The sequence below is a fragment of the Podarcis muralis genome, chromosome 2, assembly GCF_964188315.1.
Source record: "Podarcis muralis chromosome 2, rPodMur119.hap1.1, whole genome shotgun sequence".
Taxonomy (NCBI): Eukaryota; Metazoa; Chordata; class Lepidosauria; order Squamata; family Lacertidae; genus Podarcis; species Podarcis muralis.
In genome coordinates this window covers 764,666-787,023 of record NC_135656.1, presented here as the reverse complement: position 1 = coordinate 787,023, position 22,358 = coordinate 764,666, and the positions used below count along the sequence as shown (strand labels likewise).

The 22,358-nt window shown below is 47.3% G+C and overlaps 1 protein-coding gene across 2 annotated transcripts in view; it reads right to left on the bottom strand.

The window, feature by feature from the left end:
• Positions 1 to 9,348, bottom strand: part of LPAR2 (lysophosphatidic acid receptor 2) — a 42,941-nt gene extending 33,593 nt beyond the window's left edge. The window contains exon 1 of one of the 2 annotated variants that reach the window (XM_077923716.1): positions 9,147 to 9,348. The gene's annotated coding sequence lies outside the window, so the exon portion shown is untranslated. Of the gene's footprint in view, positions 1 to 8,695; positions 8,961 to 9,146 lie in introns of those variants that run through there. The other variant, XM_077923717.1, reaches the window with a different exon arrangement.
• Positions 9,349 to 22,358: the final 13,010 nt, after the last annotated feature.

Here is a 22,358-nt window from a genome sequence, read left to right as displayed (position 1 = left end):
GAAGTCCCCGTTTCCTTTTCTGCCCCCCCCCCCCACGGTAGCTCTGCTCACATTCTCAAAGCATATTTAAAGTACTGTTATATCACTGTTAAGGGTCATGGAGAATCCTGGGAACTGCACCTTCTAAAGGGTGCTGGCCTCATAGAGCTGCAGTTCCCAGCACCCTTAACAAACTACAGCTCCCAGGATTCTCCAGGACTGCTCAAGTGGTATAAGAGTGCTTTAAATGTGTGATGTGTAATTGTAAACAATGTAGTGACGGAAGAATTTAAGATAGAGAAAGGAACACGACAAGGTTGCCCAATCTCTCCATTGCTTTTTATATCAGTCCTGGAAGTTCTTTTAAACATGATTAGAAGGGACCAAACAGTTAAAGGTATACAAGTTGGAGCTAAACAGTACAAACTGAAAGCATTTGCTGATGATCTGGTATTGACATTACAGGAGCCAGAATCTAGTACCAAAAGAGTACTGGAAGTGATCCAAGAATTTGGACAAGTAGCGGGATTTAAGTTGAATAAGATGAAAACTAAAGTTTTAGAGAAAAATTTAACAGTGACGGAGACAGAAAGGTTTCAGAAGGAGACAGGATTAACATTGGTTAAGAAAGTGAAATACCTAGGGGTTAATATGACTGCTAAGAATGTGAATCTGTTTAAGGATAACTATGAAAAATGTTGGATAGAAGTGAAAAAGGATCTAGAAATATGGTCAAATCTGAAGTTATCATTGCTAGGCCGAATTGCTGCGATAAAGATGAATGTATTGCCAAGGATGTTGTTTTTGTTTCAAACATTGCAAATATTAGATAAAATGGAGTGCTTCAAGAAGTGGCAGAGAGATATATCTAGATTTGTCTGGCAGGGCAAGAAACCTCGAATAAAATTTAAGATATTAACTGACGCTAAGGAAAGAGGTGGATTTGCCCTGCCAGACTTAAAACTTTATTATGAATCAGCCACTTTTTGCTGGTTGAGAGAATGGATGCTTCTTGAGAACACTGATGTGTTGAACTTAGAAGGCTTTAATAATGTCTTTGGGTGGCATGCATATCTGTGGTATGATAAGGTCAAAGCACATAAAGTGTTTAAAAACCATATTGTCAGAAAAGCACTGTTTAATGTTTGGACAAGATATAAGGATTTGCTTGAGAATAAAACCCCAAGGTGGCTGTCACCAATGGAAGCGAAGGCTCAGAAAAAGCTCAATATGGAGGCTAAATGGCTGAAATATTGGGAAATTTTGGAACAAGAGGGAGACAGATTAAAACTGCAGAGTTTTGAAAAATTAAAAAATAGAGTGTGAGATTGGCTTCATTATTATCAGATAATGGAGGCATATAATTTGGATAAAAAAATTGGCTTCCAGGTGGAAAAATCAAAATTGGAAACAGAACTGTTAGATTCCAAAACTAAGAATTTGTCAAGAATGTATAATTTGCTGTTGAAATGGAATACTCAGGATGAAACGGTGAAATCGGTTATGATTAAATGGGCACAAGATGTTGGACATAACATTATGATGGCTGACTCGGAACAGTTATGGACCACAGGTATGAAGTTCACGGCATGTAATGCCTTAAGAGAGAATGTAATGAAAATGATATACAGGTGGTACAGGACACCAGTCAAGCTTGCGAAAATTTATCACTTGCTCGATAATAAATGCTGGAAATGCAAAGAGACGGAAGGTACATTCTTTCACCTTTGGTGGACATGCCCAAGGATTAAGGCTTTCTGGGAGATGATCTATAACGAAATGAAAAAGGTATTTAAATATACCTTTCTGAAGAAACCAGAGGCCATTCTCCTGGGCATGGTCGGCCAATTGGTGTCAAAGAAGGACAGAACTTTCTTTATGTATGCCACAACAGCAGCAAGAATACAGTGGTGCCCCGCAAGACGAATGCCTCGCAAGACGGAAAACCCGCTAGACGAAAGGGTTTTTCGTTTTGGAGGTGCTTCACAAAACGAATTTCCTATGGGCTTGCTTTGCAAGACGAAAATGTCTTGCGAGTTCCTGCAGGGTTTTTTTCCTCCCCCCCCCTTCCCCAAGCCGCTAAGCCGCTTATCAGCTGATCCGCTAAGCCGCTAAGCCGCTTATCAGCTGATCCGCTAAGCCGCTTAACAGCTGATCCACTAAGCCGCTAAGCCGCTTATCAGCTGATCCGCTAAGCCGCTAAGCCGCTTATCAGCTGATCCGCTAAGCCCGCTAAGCCGCTAATAGCGCTAATCCGCTAATGGGCTTGCTTCGCAAGACGAAAAAACCACAAGACGAAGAGAATCGCGGAACGGATTCTTTTCGTCTTGCGAGGCACCACTGTACTTATTGCAAAGTATTGGAAGACACAAGATCTACCCACTCTGGAAGAATGGCAGATGAAGGTGATAGACTCTATGGAACTGGCGGAAATGACTGGCAGAATCCGAGACCAGGGAGAAGAGTCGGTGGAGGAAGATTGGAAGAAATTTAAAGACTATTTACAGAAACATTGTAAAATTAATGAATGTTAGAATGATGTTGGAATGAATCTATGTGATTTTAGCAAAAATGTAACAAAGATTTAAGAAACATAGACTGTTAATTGGTGAAAAGAGGGAAAGTAAACTTATATTAAGATCAAGATAAATTTTCAGGATAAAAATTTTGAAGAGAGGGAAAGGATTTGCTGAAATGGATAATTGACTTAGAATACAAAAAAGGGAGGTGTGAGGAGGTCAGGGAAACAAGCAAATGAAAGATAAGTTATGGGAAGGTTCGATTTGTTTTTTGTTTTGTTTTGTTTTTAATTGTTTCTATTTTTCTGTTTTTTTATTGTGATGTGTTGTTTTGCTATTGTTTAATTTGGTGTTTTTTCTTTTGCCTTTTTGTAAACTTAAAACCTTAATAAATACTATTAAAAAAATAATAATGTGTGATGTGGCTGAGACCTCTGTGCTTAAGGAAAATCGTTGCAACTAGATCAGCTGATATCCAGAGTCATTCAAGCACAAGAAAGCTCAGAATGAGATCAGGCTTGCAAAAGAGGCTAAGAACAACAACAATGGTTTCTTTAGCTAAGAGGAAGAACAAGGTCCTCTGCTTGGAGAAAGTGGAGAAATGTTTTTGGGTGACAGAGAGAAGGCTGAACTACTCAACACCTGCTTTGCTTCTGTCTTCACCCAAAAGGAAAGCAATGCCTGACCGGGTGATAACAGAATAAATGATGGAAAGAGGGAGCTGCAGACCAAAACAGGAAAAGAGGTAGAAAGGGAACACCTAGCTACTTTAAATGAATTAAAATCTCCAGGACCTGATGAGCTGTATCCAAGGGTTTTAAAGGAGTTTGCAGATGTAATTTCAGAGCCTTTGTCTATGATCTTTGAGAATTCTTGGAGAACAGGTGAGGTCCCTGCTGACTGGAGGTGGGCAAATGTTGTCCCCATCTTCAAAAAGGGGGAAAGGGAAGACCCAAGTAACTACTGACCAGTGAGCTTGACACTGATACCAGGAAAGGTCCTAGAACAGATAATTCAACATTCGGTCTGTGAGCACTCAGAAAGGATGCTGTGATTACTAAGACCAGCATGGGTTTCTAAAAAAACAAGTCATGTCAAACGAATCTCATTATTTTTTTTTATGGAGTTACCAGCTTGGTGGATCACAGGAATGCTGTGGACATAGTGTACCTTGATTTCAGTAAGGATTTTGACAAAGTCCACCATGATATTCTTGTGAGGATGCTGGTAAAATGTGGGTTGAAAGAGGTAACGGTTAGGTGAATTTGTAGCTGATCAAACCCAAAGAGGACTCATTAATGGTTCCTTGTCATCCTGGAAAAAAAGTGACAAGTGGGGTGCCACAGGGTACTGTCCTGGGCCTGTTGTTGTTCAACATCTTTATAAATGACTTGGATGAAGGAATTGATCAACTTTGCAGATGACACCAATCTGGAAGTGGTGGCTAATGCTGCAGAAGACAGAATCAGAATTCAAAATGACTTTAACAGATTAGAGAACTGGGCTCAGGCTAACAAAATGTATTTCAGTAGGGACAAATGTAAGGTTCTGCACTTAGGCAGGAAGAACCAGATGCATAAAAACTTAAAAACTTATCCGTTCCGGAGGTCTGTTCTTAACCTGAAACTGTTCTTAACCTGAGGTACCACTTTAGCTAATGGGGCCTCCCGCTACCGCCACTGCGCAATTTCTGTTCTCATCCTGAAGCAAAGTTCTTAACCCAAGGTACTATTTTTGGGTTAGCAGAGTCTGTAACCTGAAGCGTCTGTAACCTGAAGCATCTGTAACCCGAGATACCACTGTATAAGATGAGGAACACCTGGCTTACTAGCAGTATATGTGAAAGAGATCTAGGGGTCTTAGTGGACCACAAAGCTTAACCTGAGTGAACAGTGTTATGCAGCAGCAAAAAATAGCTAATGCTATTCTAGGCTGCATCAACAGAAGTCTAGTGTTAAGATCCCCCTCTTCTGCCGTGGTCAGACCACACCTGGAATACTGCGTCCTCTTCTGGGCACCACAATATAAGGATATTGACAGAGGGCAACCAAGATGATCATTGGTCTAGAAAGCAAGACTTTTGAGGAACGGTAGAAGGAGTTGGGTATGTTTAGCCTGGAAAAGAGGAGACTGGGAGGAGATATGACAGCCGTCTTCAAATACCTCAAGGGCTATCAAGATGGAGCAAATTTGTTTGCTCCTGCTCTGGCGGGCAGGACTCGAACCAATAGCTTCAAGTTACAAGAAAAAAGATTCCGACTAAACATCAGGAAAAACCTTCTGACAGTAGGAGTTGTTCAACAGTGGAACAGTCTCCCTCAGGAGGTTGTGAACTCTCTTTGCTTGGAGGTTTTTAAGCAGAGGTTGGAGGGCCATCTGTCATGGATGCTTTAGCAGAGATTCTTGCATTGCAGGGGGCTGGACTAAATGACTCTTGGGGTCCCTTCCAACTCTGTAATCCTATGATTCTATTATATTTTAAGGTGTTCAAAGGACAGAGGCAGGTCCATTTCCTCTATTTTGTCCATTTTAATACCACCTGACATTGTGCAAAGCTTATTTTGTTCGTTAGGACCTGAGAGCTTGCAAAACTTATCTTTCGGGTTTTACAGTGCCATCCTTCACAGAAGGAAGAAATCCACCTGGGCTTACTCCCAGGTGAAGTTGTAAGGGACTGCAGCCTTAATCACCGGCGCCTTATAATGCAATCCTAACCATGGTTACTCAGAAGAAAGAACAGGGAACCAACCCTTTCTCAAACCACTTTCAACTTTCTTTCAATAACAAACTATGGTCTATCTTCATCCACGGATAAAAACATCTAGGGTCTCACTTTATCCATCGATGGCAAGACAGACTTCACTTCCAGATACTTTGACTGCTCATATGGGCCCTGGTTCCCTCTGTATGAAAGCATGCATCCTATGTGGTGTCTTTGTTTTGTGCCGAGAGGATTGAAAAGGATCCCAGGGGCTGCATAAGCCAGCAGCTCAGCTGAGGAGAGGAACAATTGCAGGAGGGATAGTTACCGCATCCCTTTGAAATGCAGGGAAGTGAAAGAGCGGGGTGGGGGTGGGGCAGCCTCAGTGCTGACAGGTAAATAATGCTTCCCTGGCTTTTGTCTGGCCTTGCTTTCAGTTGGGCAACATCTGACCTTGCAGCTTAGCCTCAAGGGTGGAGGTGCTCACAAACAAGACTAGGAGACTCAACAATAAGGCTGCACAGCTGCTCCCTGGCTCTCAGGATAAGCCTGCTGTTCAGGGTGGTGAAATCTGGGGCCGAAGTAAAGTGTGCCAACAACATCAGCTCTATCAGTGCATCAAATCTGAGGCCAGCTCAAGATATTCTGGTCCCCGAGTTGTAAGATCCAAAAGGTCACTCCACCATCCCTAATTAGGATGGGACAGTCCACTTGGAATATCTCTCTCACAAAGCCTTGCCGAAATACATGAGACCAGCAATGATCTACCCCCTCCAACAGCATATGAATCCATATGGCTAATGTGACCCAACAACCCAGCCGGCCTCCCTCACACAGAGCTACTCCACAATCTACTAAACATGACTAACCAAGCTCAGAAACCCCTAACCTCTTGCAATATCAATAAAGAAAAAATAAAAACACAAAGGACCTACCCATGTGATGCTGACACAACCCCTCCCAAACACACTAAGAATGGGCAATAGAAGGAAAGAACAATCTTTCTCTCCACCTCTCCTTTCCCTCAACTGCAAGATGGCTATGACAAAAATGTCTCTCACCAAATGTAAATGAACTGTGAAAAACTATGAATTGAAAGTGGAGACATTCCCTGTTTATCTGTTTGCTTTGTAACACAAAACCCTCCCAATAAAAACTAGTTTAGAAAAAAAAATCCACGAGACCAGGACTACTGAGCTTTTGCAGGGCTCACACTCACATTGCCAGGGTTTGTTCAGGAGAAGTTGCTGGCTGGCTGCACCCCCATAGTGTCAGCTCTGTCTGTCACTCACCCTGCCACACTGAATGGAGAGAAAAAACAGACACCCCCCATTGCTTTTGGAAACCCCTAAGGGCCAGCATGGCCAGCCCTGGCCCACCCCACTGGAGTATGCAGGCAGCTTTCCCACAACAACTTGGAATTGTTTGCTGCTGCTGCTGCTGCTGCTGCTGCTGCTGCTGCTGCTGCTGCTGCTGCTGCTGACCTGGAGGCATTGGTTGCTCAAGTACCCCACGCTATTAACCAAACCAAGCACTTCCCCATACTGGGCCAAGCAGCTGTGCTAAAGTGCACTTGTGGGGTTTGTGCTCAGATATGGCAATAGGAGAAAGAGGCACACGCTCTTCCAAGAATGCTGAGGTTACACCCCAACTCCATTTTACACTTACTATATAAAGACAATCATGTACCCCACAATTTCTCTCTGGTATTGAAGCACAACTTTTTAAAACAATACACAGCAGACACCTATCAGTCCAGTCGCAAGTTCCATCAAGATCCTTCAGCCCTCCCCATTCCTCCTCATGATTCACAAGAAACAAATTGTTCCTTGTTCCCCTGAGAAGACCATTGAGAAGTTGAGAAAAAGGATTTCTGGGATCCATCTCCAGGGCTTCATCACTGGAAGAGTTAGGAGCACAGGTAGGAACCCAGGACTCCTAGCCAAGAAGCAGTTTGATTCAAACGCTGCCTCCCAATCCGGAAGGCTAGAAACCTTCTCCTTGCCCCAAAGAAATGCTGAAATTGTTAGAATTCCAGCCAACTGGGAAGAAGCCAGCTCTGGTTATGTGTGATCACAATGCCTCCCTCCTTTATGGGCTGGACAAACCCAGCCCATTCTTTAAACACTGCCTCCTGCTCTTAAACAAGTTCAGACTCCTTCTCCAAATGCAGCATTTTTCAAATACAGTAATCTCAAATTTCCATGCCCTTCCTGCAACTCCCTGCCCCCCATTAGAAAGATGCAACTCCAAGTAAAGAGAAAATGGTGCACATGGACACACTGACAACCACCGTCCCTCCTCAAACGGAGTCATTTGGTGTAATTCAGGAGCACCTTTCCACCAAGTCAGGCAGGAGAAGCCCACCCATGGGGCAAGGTGAGGAGACTGCCTCAGGCAAGAGGATTCACGGGGCAGTAGATCCCAATGTAGATCTTTACCTCCTCCCTGTCCCTTTGTTCCTGATGTACAGTGAGGGGGGAAAGTATTTGATCCCCTGCTAAATTTGCCCGTTTGCCCTCTGACGAAGAAATGACCGGTCCATAATTTTAATTGTAGGTTTATTGTAGCTGTGAGAGACAGAATAACAACAGGAAAACCCCCAGAAACCCAGAAGACAAAAGTCAGAGATTGATGTGCATTATAATGAGTGAAATAAGTATTTGATCCCTTTGCAAAAGATGACTTAGTACATGGTGGCAAAACCCTTGTTGGCAATTACAGAGGTCGACCGTTCCTTGTAGGTGGCCACCAGGTTTGCACACATCTCAGGAGGTATTTTGTTTCACACACTGAGATGTGTGAAGTTGTTAAACTGCCACAGGGGCCAGATTAAACCGACCAGTGGGCCGGATTAGGTCCCCAAAACGGACTTTGGACATGCCTGCTCTAGGCTTTCTAGAACACTTGCAAACCGCTCTCTGGCTGCAGGGTTCACCACAAGGTGCAGCTCCCTACATGGAGCTGTTTTAAGCAGCCTGCACATCCGAGGCAAGCGATAATAGTCAAGGAAAACAATTCCCTGGACTTTTGCCAGATCTGTCACTGTGGTTAATTAACAGCGGTTAATTAATAGTTAAGTCAAGGGTGATTTGAAGTTTGCTTCGCCCAAATTTGTCAATTACTTTTCTGCTGAAGAAACAGAGAAGTTTGAGCGATGTCACTCTAAGCTGTTTTTGTTTGTGCAAAAAGAACAACAGTTCTTTGGACAGTGAAAGACCATTTGTTGGAAAGGAGGATTTCTGAAGTTTTGCTTCATGTTATCAAGATTACTCAGTTACCACTGAATATGCCGATCCTGATATCGAACAACATCTGTGCCGCTGCCATTTGGTAGCACATTATTTTTGCAAGACAGGTAATTTTCACCAGTGACTGCTCTGAAGAAAAAATACAACCATATGAGGCGACTTATTGGCAAAATGCAAACTCTGGCAGCCCACGGACACTTTCCCAAAAGGATATTATTGTGAACAAAACTATGGCAAATACTCACACTTAGTTCTATCTAACACAGCTTTAGCTCGTGAAGCGATAATAGGGTTGTTCTTAGATTCTCATGGAAGAAACAACCCGTGAATAACTTCTGTTGCATTTCTATTCCCGCCTTCCCTGCAAAGAGCTCAAGGTGGGGCACGGAAGCCTGTCTTCCCACCAACTCCACGTTAATAGGACTGAGGAGAGAAGGTTTGCTTGGATGCCTCGAGGGATGGCGACCGCGCAGGCAGGCTCGCAGGGAGCCGGGGGCGGCCAGTGGGTCCCCTCCCCCGAAGTGGCCCTGCCTGGTCGAGGCTCCCGGGAGCCGCCCGCCTTTGTTGCTTCCGCAACCCCTTCTCCCCGACCGAGGGCAAGAGCCGGTCCGCCCAGGCTCCGCTCCGCAGTCCTTCCCCGCCGCCGCCTTGCCTCCCGCTTCCCGCGCGGCCCCGAAGACGAAAGGCAGCGCTTACCTGCGCGCCCCGAGCCCGCCGCTCTCCGCCGCCGCGCTCTAGTGGTGGGCGCCGCGCTCCCGCCGCGGCTGCTTCCTGGAGCGGCGCCCGGGAGGCATCGCGGAGCAGCGCCGGCCTGGCCGCTCTCGCGCGCGGAACAAAGCCGGAGCAAGAGGGAAGTGCCGCCTCGGCCCGCCAAGCGCCGACTGCGCCCCGGCCGGCGGGCGCGCCTCTCTCCGCCTCGGGCGGCCTCCTTGGGCCCGCCTTCCTCGCCTCGCCCGAGGCCCTCGGAGCCACCCAGCCCGGCAAGCGGGCGCCTCAGAGAGGATTGCAGGGGGCGGCATCTCTGCGGCCCCCAGGAGGAAGACGCCACTCGGGCCCCTGGCCGGCCACTTGCGGCCACGGCAGGTTTCGGCATCCCGGGGGGGAGGAATGGGGGGGGGGTCGCGGGAGAAGGGGAGAGGGCAGAAGAGTGACCCAGAGATTTCCCCCCTGCCCCAGTCTAGAGGGGCACAGGTTCCCAAGGGCGCACCTGAATGTGATACTCCAATAGCACCCCCGCTATCAGGCCAGTTGCAGTGAGGGCACAGGGTCCTGCAGCCGGACGGGGTCCACAGCCACCGCCTCAGGCAGCAGATGTTGGGCGCAACTGAAGACCATGCATTTAAAGCACATGGCTACGCCCCAAAATCCTAGATCTCATTTGCTCCTCATGGAGCGACAAGTCCCAACACATTTCACAAACTGTCATGCCCAGGATTTGGGGAAAAGTCATATGATTTAATTCATGGTATATACATAGCAGGATGTGTGGGGTGTATGGGGTGTACCTCTGGTGGGGGACGTGTCATGTTCCTTCCGGGGTTGTTTGTCCACCTTTGGTCCCCACCCTGCACTCCGCTCTCACCTGTGGCTCCTCTCACCTGTTGGCTGTTGTGAACAGAGTGCAAAGCTTGGAGACAAGTTGGGTTTACTGTTAGGAGAGTCAGTCAGTCATGTTGGGATATTGTGGTTCTTGCCTGGCCTGATGAAGCTATTGATTATGCAGGAGTATGGTTGCAGTCCTATGGCGGAAGCCCCACTGAACGCCATGAAAGGCCATAAGGCAGAATAGAGGAGCCTGTAGCCCTCCAGCTGTCGAAGGACTCCATCCCACCAGTCCACCCCGCCAGCCCTAGCCCAGTGGTCTGGGATGCTGGAAGGGCAGCAACAACATCTGGAGGGTGTTGGGTTCCCCATCCCTGCCCTAAGGCCTGCAGCTCATGTTTACTTCCAGTTGGTTTTAAAAGAATGTGCAACCCAGTCCTGGGTCTGTTTACCTAAAAGGACTTTCCACTGTGCTCAATGGAGCTCACATCACAGTTTGTGTGCATAAGCAAATTGACTCGAAAGTCAGTGAAACCCGAGAAGTCAGTGGGCAGCCTTAGGATCTTTGACTTACCTCCGGATTAGAGGGGCTTTAGAGCAGTGGGTGTCTTGCCAACCAGGACAATCCAGTCCAGGGGTCAGCAAGGTTTACCTCGCCTGGGCTGGTTCACTCCAGCAGAGATCCCTCCATGGGCTGGATCGCACATGGGCGCATGCGCCTGCCATTTCCAGCATCTGCGTCTGTGCAGATGTGATTTCTAGTGACACGGAAGCAAGTCCCCACACCACACCACGCCAATTTAGTGCAGCGCGTGGGGACTCGCCGAGCGCGTGGCTCGGTTTGGGGGCAGCTCATGGGATGGTTAAACCCCCGTGGCCCATGGGCCTTGGGTTGCCGACCCCTGATCCAGTCTATCTGGGCGGTCACACACACAAACATGCAATTTAAAAAAACACCACTGTCCATGCATCCTCTGATCCTACAGTTTAGCATTGATTGTTTTGGCCTAAGCAGAGTAGTTAGGGAAAGGGAACTCAGACTCTTGGATTCAGTCTTTCATTCGCAGGAGATGGGGGGGGGGGGAGGAAATGTTAATGTGTTTGGACGTGTACACATGTTAGATCTCACTCTGATTGTAGGTTGGTTTTGGGGGGAATAGGGGTGATAGATTCACTGCAAAGACACACCTGTACTTGTGTATAAAATGTTTGCAGATATGTGTATTACAGTCATGGCAGCTAGAAAAGTTAGGAGGTAACAAAGCTGACATTCCCTCCATTGCATAAAACGTTTGCCCCGAGGATGAATGCTTACGAGAGAGATCATAATAGAGGGGCAACATTCTGGAAACTTTGAGGGTGGTTGTAATCACTTCTGTCTATATCTGTAGGAAAGGCTTTACGGGCAAAACGGGGCCAGCAGAATGAGGCATCTGCATCAGGCAGTGGCACTCTCTGGCTATTCCTCCTGAGTCCTCCCCGCCCATTCCCAATGTTGGGGGGCAGAGCTGTGTGTGCCATATGGCTGGTCCTGCATCCCTTAAGCCAGACTCATACCCTCAGGTGCAGGGCAGGGCACGACCCCAGTGCCGGGGTTGAAGTAAGACTGGGCTGCCATTCCTATCCACTTCTGTGCCTGAAAATGAGAGATCTCGTCATTCCTCCCAGGCAGCACGATATTTTGGCCCAGGCCTGAGGACAGTTTAAAGGATAATTGTGGAGTGAAACCAGGCCTTCCCTTACACCCTCTGGGTGGCGGCTGCTACCTACACCCACTTCCAGATAGTGGTTCTCAGGCACAGAGCATTTCTTTTGCCCACTGGTTCCTTGTTGGTTCATTGCACACTTACACTGAGGCAAGTGCAGCTGGCATCTCCCTCCACTTCTTACCCTGGAGACACAGGATGGGTAAATGGGAACTGGCCTTCCCATCATGCCTGCAGTTTAACCTTTCCAAGGATTGAGAATGTTGCTCCCTCAGCCTCTCTCTTGCCTCCTTAGCTGGTCATCACTTAGCATGGGTTTGATAGGGTTGCCTCCTTACTGTTGTCTTTACTTGAAGGTGACTGATTTTTGCATCCAGAGAGAGCCTGCTGCAGCTCTGCTCATGTCCCCCACTACCACCTTTCTTCTTCTTTACTATCACATTTCTCTGTTGCTATTCAGCTCCTGGTAGAAACCGCAGCAGGAGTTTTTATTCTCCAGCTTACAAGTTTTCCCGTTGCTGTCCCATCCCCCACCCTTTAACAAGCCAGTGAATTATGGCCCTCCTCCTGGCCAAAAATCTCTCCAGGGCAGGCAGGAAGTGGAATGGGGCTTTTCCATGAGGCCTTGAAGATGCTGGGGCTCCCCTCTCCGCTTCCCCACCTCCTCCCCATTTTAGCCAGCTGTAGCAGAGAGAGTAATTTAAAACCAGCTTTCTTTAATCACTGCCACATGTGTGAGGCTCCGCCATTCATCTTGCCTTTGCAGGGTGTGAGTCACTCAGCTCCAGTGGGGGCTGACATGAAGAAGAGCTTCCTGAAAACAATAGCAATAACCAGAAGAGTGGCAGGCTTGCAGGTAGACCAGGGTAGGCTCCCAGATGGAAGGAGGGCCAGGGAGAAGATGCTCTGGCTTCCTAAGCACCAGCAAAACAATTATGTTTAGCCCCTTTATACTCTACCTTTCTTCTGTCTTCTCAAGGCAGTTCATGTGGTCTCTCATCCAGACCCAGACCAGACCTAGACCCACTTGGTTGTAGCAAGATGGTTGCTTCAGATGCTTTCAGACCATCCCTGAGAAAGAATGAGATACAGATGCTTAGCAACATACGAAGCACCCAATCCCTAGATGTCCAGGTTCTGATTTGGGATTCCTCAGCCCTCTGGTGCCTCATAGGGAATATGCTGCAGAACAAATAGTGACCTGTCCATGTTTAGATGAAAAGGACAAGGATAACAAGACATTCTGATGCCTGAGATGGAAAATCCTAATTGATCTTGCCTGCACTCACAGGGCCTGGAAAAGTTCTCCCAGGCAAGTCCTGTTGAAACCAGTGCAAGCTGCGCAAGAGCATGGTGGCTTATTTCAGTGAAGCTTGTGCAGGAGAACTTCTCCATGGACTATATCGCACAGTTGGGTCACCTCAGTCTGCTACTCTTCTGGGCCTTCAAAATCTGCAGCCTGAGTTGGCCAACTCCCCTTGCCCAGCAGAAGGTCTGAGTGGGACAGTTGTGATTAACTGACAGATCACTCAGTGTTTACTTTATGACCTCCCTTCCCACCGTATGGTGCCCAATGTGGCTTGCAACCAGCATCAGCCCCATCATAAAAATAGACTGAACCCATTTTGTTAGTGAGGTGAGCATTCCTAAGTTATGGCTGCTCAGTGCCCATCCCAAGGAGGTGGAGGATGCATTGTTGGCAGAGATGCTGAACCTCAGGCAAAGGGGGTTGGAGATCCTTAGCCTTTCCCCAGACTAATCCCCTCTCCAACCCTGTCTTGCCCCCTCCTTGATTGCTAAGCTTTAGCTGGGTGGAATATGTCCTTAGACGCCGACAATGCTACTTGTTCACCTGGAGGGGGAGACAGAGAAGGGTAGGGCTGTGTGCAGAAAATAACCTGCTGGACAAAGGTAAAATCTGCAGCCATTGCTCTGCCCACTTTTGCCTCTGACCCTGCCCACCCCTGGCATGTGCCCCTCCCTCAAAAAAAGTTGGCCTACAGGAGAATGTGGCCCTTGGGCCGAAAAGCATTGCCCACCCACCCACCCATGCCATGGATCACTTGATTGCGTGAGCCTGATGCCCCGGCTGGCCTTGCACTTGCTGCAAGCCAAGACCCTCTTGGTCAGGACACACAGCACTGCAAGGGGCTCCGCCTGCTCCCCTGCGGCAATGAGGCACATCCACCCTGAGCACATCCACCGAGTTCTTCCACACCAACATCCACATGGCTCCCTCTGCTTAGTTCACAGCCGTAACTGGAGGGCACTGCAGATTGTCTCAGGACAGTGACAACCATGTGCTGAAAGGCCCTGAATTCGGGGGCGGGGGGGGGGGGGCGGGCGGGGGGATGCTAGAGTGGCATGAATGAGCATGGGAAGGGGAGCAGAGTCTGTCAAGGATTAAGGCTGCAATCCTATCCAGGGTTTCTTAGGAATAAGCTCAGTTGGACTCAGTGACACTTTGCATCAGAAGACTGTACACACCCATAGGATTGGGTTGCACACACAGTGGTACCTCGGGTTAAGAACTTAATTCTTTCCAGAGGTCCGTTCTTAACCTGAAACGGTTCTCAACCTGAGACACCACTTTAGCTAATGGGGCCTCCCGCTGCCACTGCGCGATTTCTGTTCTCATCCTGAAGCAAAGTTCTTAACCCGAGGTACTATTTCTGGGTTAGTGGAGTCTGTAACCTGAAGCGTCTGTAACCTGAAGCATCTGTAACTCAAGGTACCACTGTATTGTACTGCCAAATGAGGCACCTCTCTATGCACTAGATGTCGTTTGGGCTTCGGTTTGATCCATGCTCAATGTTCTCCCTATTTTCAAAAAGGGGAAAAGAGAGGACCCAAATAATTATCGCCCAGTCAGTCTGACATCAATACCAGGGAAGATTCTGGAGCAGATCATTAAGCAAACAGTCTGTGAGCACCTAGAAAGGAAGGCTGTGATCACCAATAGTCAGCATGGATTTCTGAAAAATAAGTCATGTCAGACTAACCTGATCTCGTTTTTTGACAGAATTACAAGCCTGGTAGATGAAGGGAACACAGTGGATGTAGCCTACCTTGATTTCAGCAAGGCATTCGACAAGGTGCCCCGTGATATTCTTGTAAAGAAGCTGGTAAAATGCGGTCTTGACTATGCTACCACTCAGTGGATTTGTAACTGGCTGACAGACCGAACCCAAAGGGTGCTCACCAATGGTTCCTCTTCATCCTGGAGAAGAGTGACTAGTGGGGTGCCACAGGGTTCTGTCTTGGGCCCGGTCTTATTCAACATCTTTATCAACGACTTGGATGATGGACTCAAGGGCATCCTGATCAAATTTGCAGATGACACCAAACTGGGAGGGGTGGCTAACACCCCAGAGGACAGGATCACACTTCAAAACGACCTTGACAGATTAGAGAACTGGGCCAAAACAAACAAGATGAACTTTAACAGGGAGAAATGTAAAGTATTGCACTTGGGCAAAAAAAATGAGAGGCGCAAATACAAGATGGGTGACACCTGGCTTGAGAGCAGTACATGTGAAAAGGATCTAGGAGTCTTGGTTGACCACAAACTTGACATGAGCCAACAGTGTGACGCGGCAGCTAAAAAAGCCAATGCAATTCTGGGCTGCATCAATAGGAGTATAGCATCTAGATCAAGGGAAGTAATAGTGCCACTGTATTCTGCTCTGGTCAGACCTCACCTGGAGTACTGTGTCCAGTTTTGGGCACCACAGTTCAAGAAGGACACTGACAAACTGGAACATGTCCAGAGGAGGGCAACCAAAATGGTCAAAGGTCTGGAAACGATGCCTTATGAGGAACGGCTAAGGGAGCTGGGCATGTTTAGCCTGGAGAAGAGGAGGTTAAGGGGTGATATGATAGCCATATTCAAATATATAAAAGGATGTCATATGGAGGAGGGAGAAAGGTTGTTTTCTGCTGCTCCAGAGAAGCGGACATGGAGCAATGGATCCAAACTACAAGAAAGAAGATTCCACCTAAACATTAGGAAGAACCTCCTGACAGTAAGAGCTGTTTGACAGTGGAATTTGCTGCCAAGGAGTGTGGTGGAGCCTCCTTCTTTGGAGGTCTTTAAGCAGAGGCTTGACAACCATATGTCAGGAGTGCTCTGATGGTGTTTCCTGCTTGGCAGGGGGTTGGACTCGATGGCCCTTATGGTCTATTCCAACTCTATGATTCTCTGTGGCTACTGCCTGCTTGAGTTCAGTCTGATCACCTCTCCTTGGCTTTGTTGACTATCTGAATCCACCCATGCTGAGGGCTGGAATTTCAGGGGGCGTGCTCAGAAGACGGCCCCTCCCAGGTCCGGCTTCTAGAAGACTACAAGGAAAACATGACTTGACTAAACCTGGGAGGAGTCAGAAATGGGGCTCCTGGGTTTTCTAAAGGACTCGCTATCTTTCTCCCCATAATTAAAGCACTGCCCAGCTGCCAAGAGCACTTGGGGATGGGAAGCCTTCCTGGTTGCAACTGAGGATAAGAGGCTTTCGAGAAGTTTTGGGGGTTTTTGACTGCAGGAAATACCTCCATCCCAGACTAGAAAATTCCAGTTATACCTGATCACTCGCATTGCACTGGCATGTGGTATAAGCAAGCATCTCTGTTAAAAAGGCATCTATGTTTTGATCTCAACACAAACACACACACACACACACACACACACACACACACACACCCTGGGCAGACTGCAACCATTGAAAAAGGACAGTTCCTCATTTTTAAAGGCAACTTGTTTGATTAGATCCTGGTTCTGCCTCCCACACAGGCAAGCTGACTGTAAACACATTTCCTTTGCAGTAAGTGCTGTCTGTTTCCCTGGACCTTGGATTGCATCCCTAAGGAGCTTTCCCTAGAGAGCCCAGTTTACTTCCTTCTCTGGAGCTCATCCAATTTCACTCTGCACAGTTTGCATTCTTGCGCTTGAATCATTCCTGTAGCTCTCCTCTGCACAACAAGCTTTGAAGATCTTACAACAACATATGAAAAACATGAAAAACTGCCCTGTTGGACCAAGTCAAGGTCCATCTTGCCCAGCGTGGTGTGCCTGATTCCTCCCCCACTGTGTGAAAACCAGTGTCTGGTGTTCTAAGGTAAACTGTTCCTATACAGGGAGGTTCCATTGAGGCTAAGAGTAGACCTAACGTCCTTTAAAAGTTGCAGTGAGAGGAGAGTAGTGAGAACTGCAATGTACACTACACCATGTTGTGTTGTGGGGTCTACATTGTGAGATTATGGCATGGAGGGTATTTGCAGTATGCTGGCTCCTCCAAATGTGATATTTCATTTGCTCTAGTGGCTATCATAATTTTCTTCCATTTACACCCCAACTTTCCTTCACTGTGGAACCCAAGGTAATGCGAATTGGGCTTCCAAGGTGGTCTTCCTTCCAGGCACTAACCAGACTCAGACCTTGCATGTCTAAGAGCATGTTGAGCATCCTTGCAGGCTGAAGGTGGGCGATATCTTTGCAATCAGCTGCTGAAGGAAGCTGGCAGTTCTTTCTCACTTGTCACTTCAAAGGCAGGCCTAGCATCTTGACTTCATGACATGCCAATTGCTAGGAGGGTGGGATCAGAGATCATTCACATGCCCTTCCCCAGGGAACTGACTCTGATTCCAACTCCTCTGTTTATGAGGTTGCTTCTTTTTTGCCCATTTTCTGCAAATACATCTGAGTTAACTGCAGCCAGCTTGCCTTGTGACATTTTCTGTCTTTCAATAGCACTGTGCTGGGAATGACTGCAGTACTGCTTGCAGTTTGGGGATACAGTGGGCTCTTCTCCATATGGATTAGTTTCTAAAGCCAGTTCCTATCTGCAGGGCAGCCCAGGTATGTTAGAATATGGCCACAGAGTATGGACCAAGAACAGGGCCGGATTGAGGTTTGATGAGGCCCTCAGCTCCTGAAGGTAATGGGGCCCTTTATATGTCCAGCTGTCCTTTGGCAACAACAAATTGTCCCTTTTTTTTGTGTTGAATATATGCTATATGGTAATTTATGGCCCTAATACAGTGGTACCTCAGGTTAAGAACTTCTGGAGGTCCATTCTTAACCTGAAACTTCTTAACCTGAGGTACCACTTTAGCTAATGGGGCCTCCCACTGCCGCCATGCCGCTGCTGCACGATTTCTGTTCTTATCCTGAAGCAAAGCTATTTTTTTTAAAATAATTTTTATTAACCGACCAATCACATCAAATCAAACCAAATTACATAAATTACAAAGCCGAATTTAAAATTTTTCTTGGGGGTACCCATATTTCAAGTTCCGAATGGGATCCAATCATCTTCTTGCTTCTTATTACTGCTTTAATGTCCACAAATCTGACCATATGATGTTCACAGTACTATCCAGTCCTTTCTTATTGTTTTCCAAATCTCTTCTTATTATTTTCATATATTTTTCCTTTCTCTTTGTGACCTCTGATAGTCTCCACAAGCGGGTTAAAACAGTTTGTAATCCTGTGTGGATATTTTTTTTAATCCAAGAGCCATATCCAGACGTTTTCCGTATAACATCACTTCCATAAATCAGTCTTAGCGTCGTTAATCTTCACAAATCTGTCGCCTTTCTCAACCTCTGAGGAGATTCACCAGGAAAGCAGTCTGAAAACAAACCCATTCCTCCTCCCGGTTATAAATCGGCAAAACCTGCCAAGGTGGCGACTCTGTATTTTTTGCTGCGACATTCCAAAAGCTCTTGTTCTTTACTCAATCTCCATAAAGCATACTTTTGGTTAAAATTCATTTCTACACAGTCCTTAATCATCCTGCTTGGGTCAGTTAACCGACGGTTCTAACGAGGAGGGGTTCGTGGTTAATCACATAGAAGAAAAGAAAAAAAGGTTCCCCCCCCCAATCCAGTCCCGTTGCCGACATACCCAGCCTTTGATGTATCTTCTTCGTAAAATATTCCTGTTGCTCCAACCCGTCGTCTTCTTTCACAGAGGTCCCTTCTGTTAGCAGTCTTCACTCCCCTTCTCCTGAAGCAAAGTTCTTAGCCCAAGGTACTATTTCTGGGTTAGTGGAGTCTGTAACCTGAAGCATATGTAACCTGAGGTACCACTGTAGGTATCTAAAGCCACTTGCGCATAACAAAATATGTATTTTATCAAAGTAATTGTTGAACTGAAACCAGTGATATTTTAGGGAGCAGGTGAGCAGGCGGGGCCCATTACTTACATCATAGGAGCCTACATGTACATCCAGTTTTTACCCCTTTAAATTTTTGGGGGGCCCTTGGCACTAAACTATAGCTTATGGCACTGACCAAGAGGCATTAGATGTGAAGGAGTATAATGAATCTCTGACTGTGACAAATGAAAAGCAGCCCTAGGAGGCTATAATTTTTGGTGGGGTAGTTGTGGGGAGGATACAGCTATTTGTCCCTTTCCCTGCCAGTTGTATCTTCATTCAGAACTGTCCCCCAGCTGCTTTTCTTCCATGGGGTTCCCAATGCTGGTATGCATTTGTAGCCATGGGAGAGGAAGCGCAGGTAGGGAGGCGGCCTTGACTGGGAAACCATGGCTGCCTGGGAAAGGACTAATTATTCAGAGTGGTGCCCTGTAGACTTGAGGACTACACTTCCCATCACTAGCCCTAACCAGCATGGCCAGTGCTCAGGAATGATGGGGACCACATTGGCTACCCCTGGATTAAGCAGCCCCTGTCCTCTCACTGCTCCCTCCTGCCACTGTGTGCAAAAACCATATACTTCTTTTTTCAAAACCCCCCAAAAACATCAGATGACACACATCAGGACATCTAGCAGGGCTTGGACAGGAGACTTTCCTAGTGGATGATGGGGATCAAGCCTCTTATTAATCGGTGTGTGTGCAGCTGCCATTTATCGCTTCTGCCCCAGGCACCAAAATGGGCCCCAGTGATCCCATTGGACTGTCTTCCATGTTTTGCGCCTCAAGCATGGATTGGCAATAAAATCCAACTCACTTGATTCTTGGGCTTTGCAGTTCTCCCTCGTTGGCACATAAAAGCGATGCATAGTGTTGGTGATTCCCAAGAAGTCTGCTGCTTTTGCACACAGGAGAGTAGATAAACACAGCATCTTGCATGGGTCAATATTAGTTCCTGGCACAAAACAAGCCCCCATTGCAGCCCTAATAAAGGTGCCTGTGTGCCTGAGGAAGGATCAATAACTTGCCTTATCACCAAGTCAACAAGGGGCCTTCAGACTTCACAGCTGATCGAAACTCTGATTGGGTGAAACATGCTGACCTCTGGTGGAATTAGAACTTGGTTCAATCGCACTCCTTGCAGCAGGGCCTGAGTGACCAGCTGAGCTGCCCTGGCACTGTCAATGTGTGACAGAAGGGCAGGCGCCTCCAGTCTGCGAAGACGCAGAGGAAATGAGACCTACCAAAATGGGGTCAGGACCCATGGCTGTGTCTGTGCGCACTTTGCCCTGCCGCTGCAACCTGCTTTTGATCCAGTGGCAGCTGATGGCTGAGGCTCCTTTCTCACAAACAGCAGATAAGAGGGCAGACCTCTTTTTCTGGAGTGAACCACTTCAGGGCCAAAGGGCACCTGGGAGGTTAAAGGCATTTTGGCATCTAACCTGCAGGCTTAAAACAAAATGAAAAAAGCATCAGCTGTGAGGTAGGTGATAATTAATGGGATCAAAGTAGGTGTGGAGAAGGATTTAAGCTATTGTCGCCTCCTGAGGGGGTGTGTGCCTCATCTGAAGCCTGGGATTTGCTTTGGCTTCAGGGAGGCATTTTCCCCACATCCCCAAAGTAAGTACAGTGGTACCTCTGGTTACGAACTTAATTCATTCTGGAGGTCTGTTCTTAACGTGAAACTGTTCTTAAACTGAGGTACCACTTTAGTTTAACAGGGCCTCCCGCTGCCACCGCACGATTCTCCTTTCCCTTCCTCCCCCACAACAAACACTCTGTGAGGTGAGTGGGGCTGAGAGACTTCAAAGAAGTGTGACTGGCCCAAGGTCACCCAGCAGCTGCAGGTGGAGGAGCGGAGACGCGAACCCGGTTCCCCAGATTACGTGACTACCGCTCTTAACCACTACACCACACTGGCTCTCGAGGGAAATGAATTTAGCCCAGCCATGCTAAGGATGCTGATTGACTACTGAAGAGAAGAATATTAATGTTAGAAAGAATAAGATGTAACTACAATTCATTCATCCTAGGGATGCGGGTGGTGCTGTGGGTTAAACCACAGAGCCTAGGGCTTGCCGATCAGAAGGTCGGTGGTTCGAATCCCCGCGACGGGTTGAGCTCCCGTTGCTTGGTCCCTGCTCTTGCCAACCTAGCAGTTTGAAAGCACATCAAAGTGCAAGTGGATAAATAGGTACCGCTCCAGCGGGAAGGTAAATGGCATTTCCGTGCGCTGCTCTGGTTCGCCAGAAGCGGCTTAGTCATGCTAGCCACATGAATCGGAAGCTGTACGCCAACTCCCTCGGCCAATAAAGCAAAATAAGCACCGCAAACCCAGAGTCGGTCACGACTGGACCTAATGGTCAGGGGTCCCTTTACCTTTACCTTTACAATTCATTCTTATATGCTGTCTTCCTATGCTGAATTGATTACTCAGTTGGAGACATTGATTTTTTTAAAAAATTGCTTGATAAAAAAGTGCTCTCAAGTCTTTGACTTTCCCTTTCCCCTTTCTCAGATGTAAGGGGATTCTTCTCCTAGATAGAGCCTGGAGCCCTTGGATTGTATGCTCCCAACTCTTTCCTCTGAAGTTGGATCACCTGACGTCATGGTGATGCCAGGTGTCTGTCAAAATGGTCCACAGGGAGGGTGGTGGCTCAAGATCTGGCCCCTCAGCCAGATCCTTTTCCAAACCCCTTCTATCCACCCCTCCTTGACAGAAAGCCCCATTGAGCACAGAGGGAATTTCTTCTGAGTAAACATGCTTTGGCTTGGACTCTATAAGTCATAGGATTAAGACCAGCTGATGCATTTTGAATTGGGTCGGAATGGGTCACAACAGCAGGAGGAGAGGCTTCCCCAGGTACCACTCCCCCCCCCCTGCCCACCGCAGGGGTTGTGAACTTGGCTAGGTGCAGATGCGGACAGGATTCTTCCAGCATCCTTCACAGCTACGTAGGAGGCAGTTCAGCAAGGGAAACCAGCAGGACAAGCTGAAGCTGCTGAAATTCCCTTTTTGCCTGGCTATTAAAGGTCTTTTATTGCACCTGGTCTTACTACAGGGCAACTTGGTTACAGTGAAGTTTTTTTGTTTGTTTTTTAAGGGGGACAGTTTTACACGAACCCTCCGGGACAGACTCTTTGTCTCTCTAGCCCAGCTATGTCTGTTTGGACTGGCAGAGGCTTTTGCTATCAGCTGTCACTTGATCCTTTTTAAATAGAGTTGCCAGGAATTGAACCAGGGATTTTTTGAATGCAAAACATCTTGCTCTACTGTTGACCTAAGTTCCTCCCCAGATGAGGCCTCCTTTCTCAGAGATACCACTGGGTTCATAATATGTGGTAGCATCATAACCCCGTGGCAGGTTATTCTGTCCTACTGATGCTGAATAACCCCTAGTTCTCCTTCCATGGGTTCTACCCCCATTTTATCCCTAAAACAGTCTGGTGAGGTAGGTAAGGCTGAGAGAGTGAGAGTATGACTGGCCCAAGGTCACCCAAATGCGC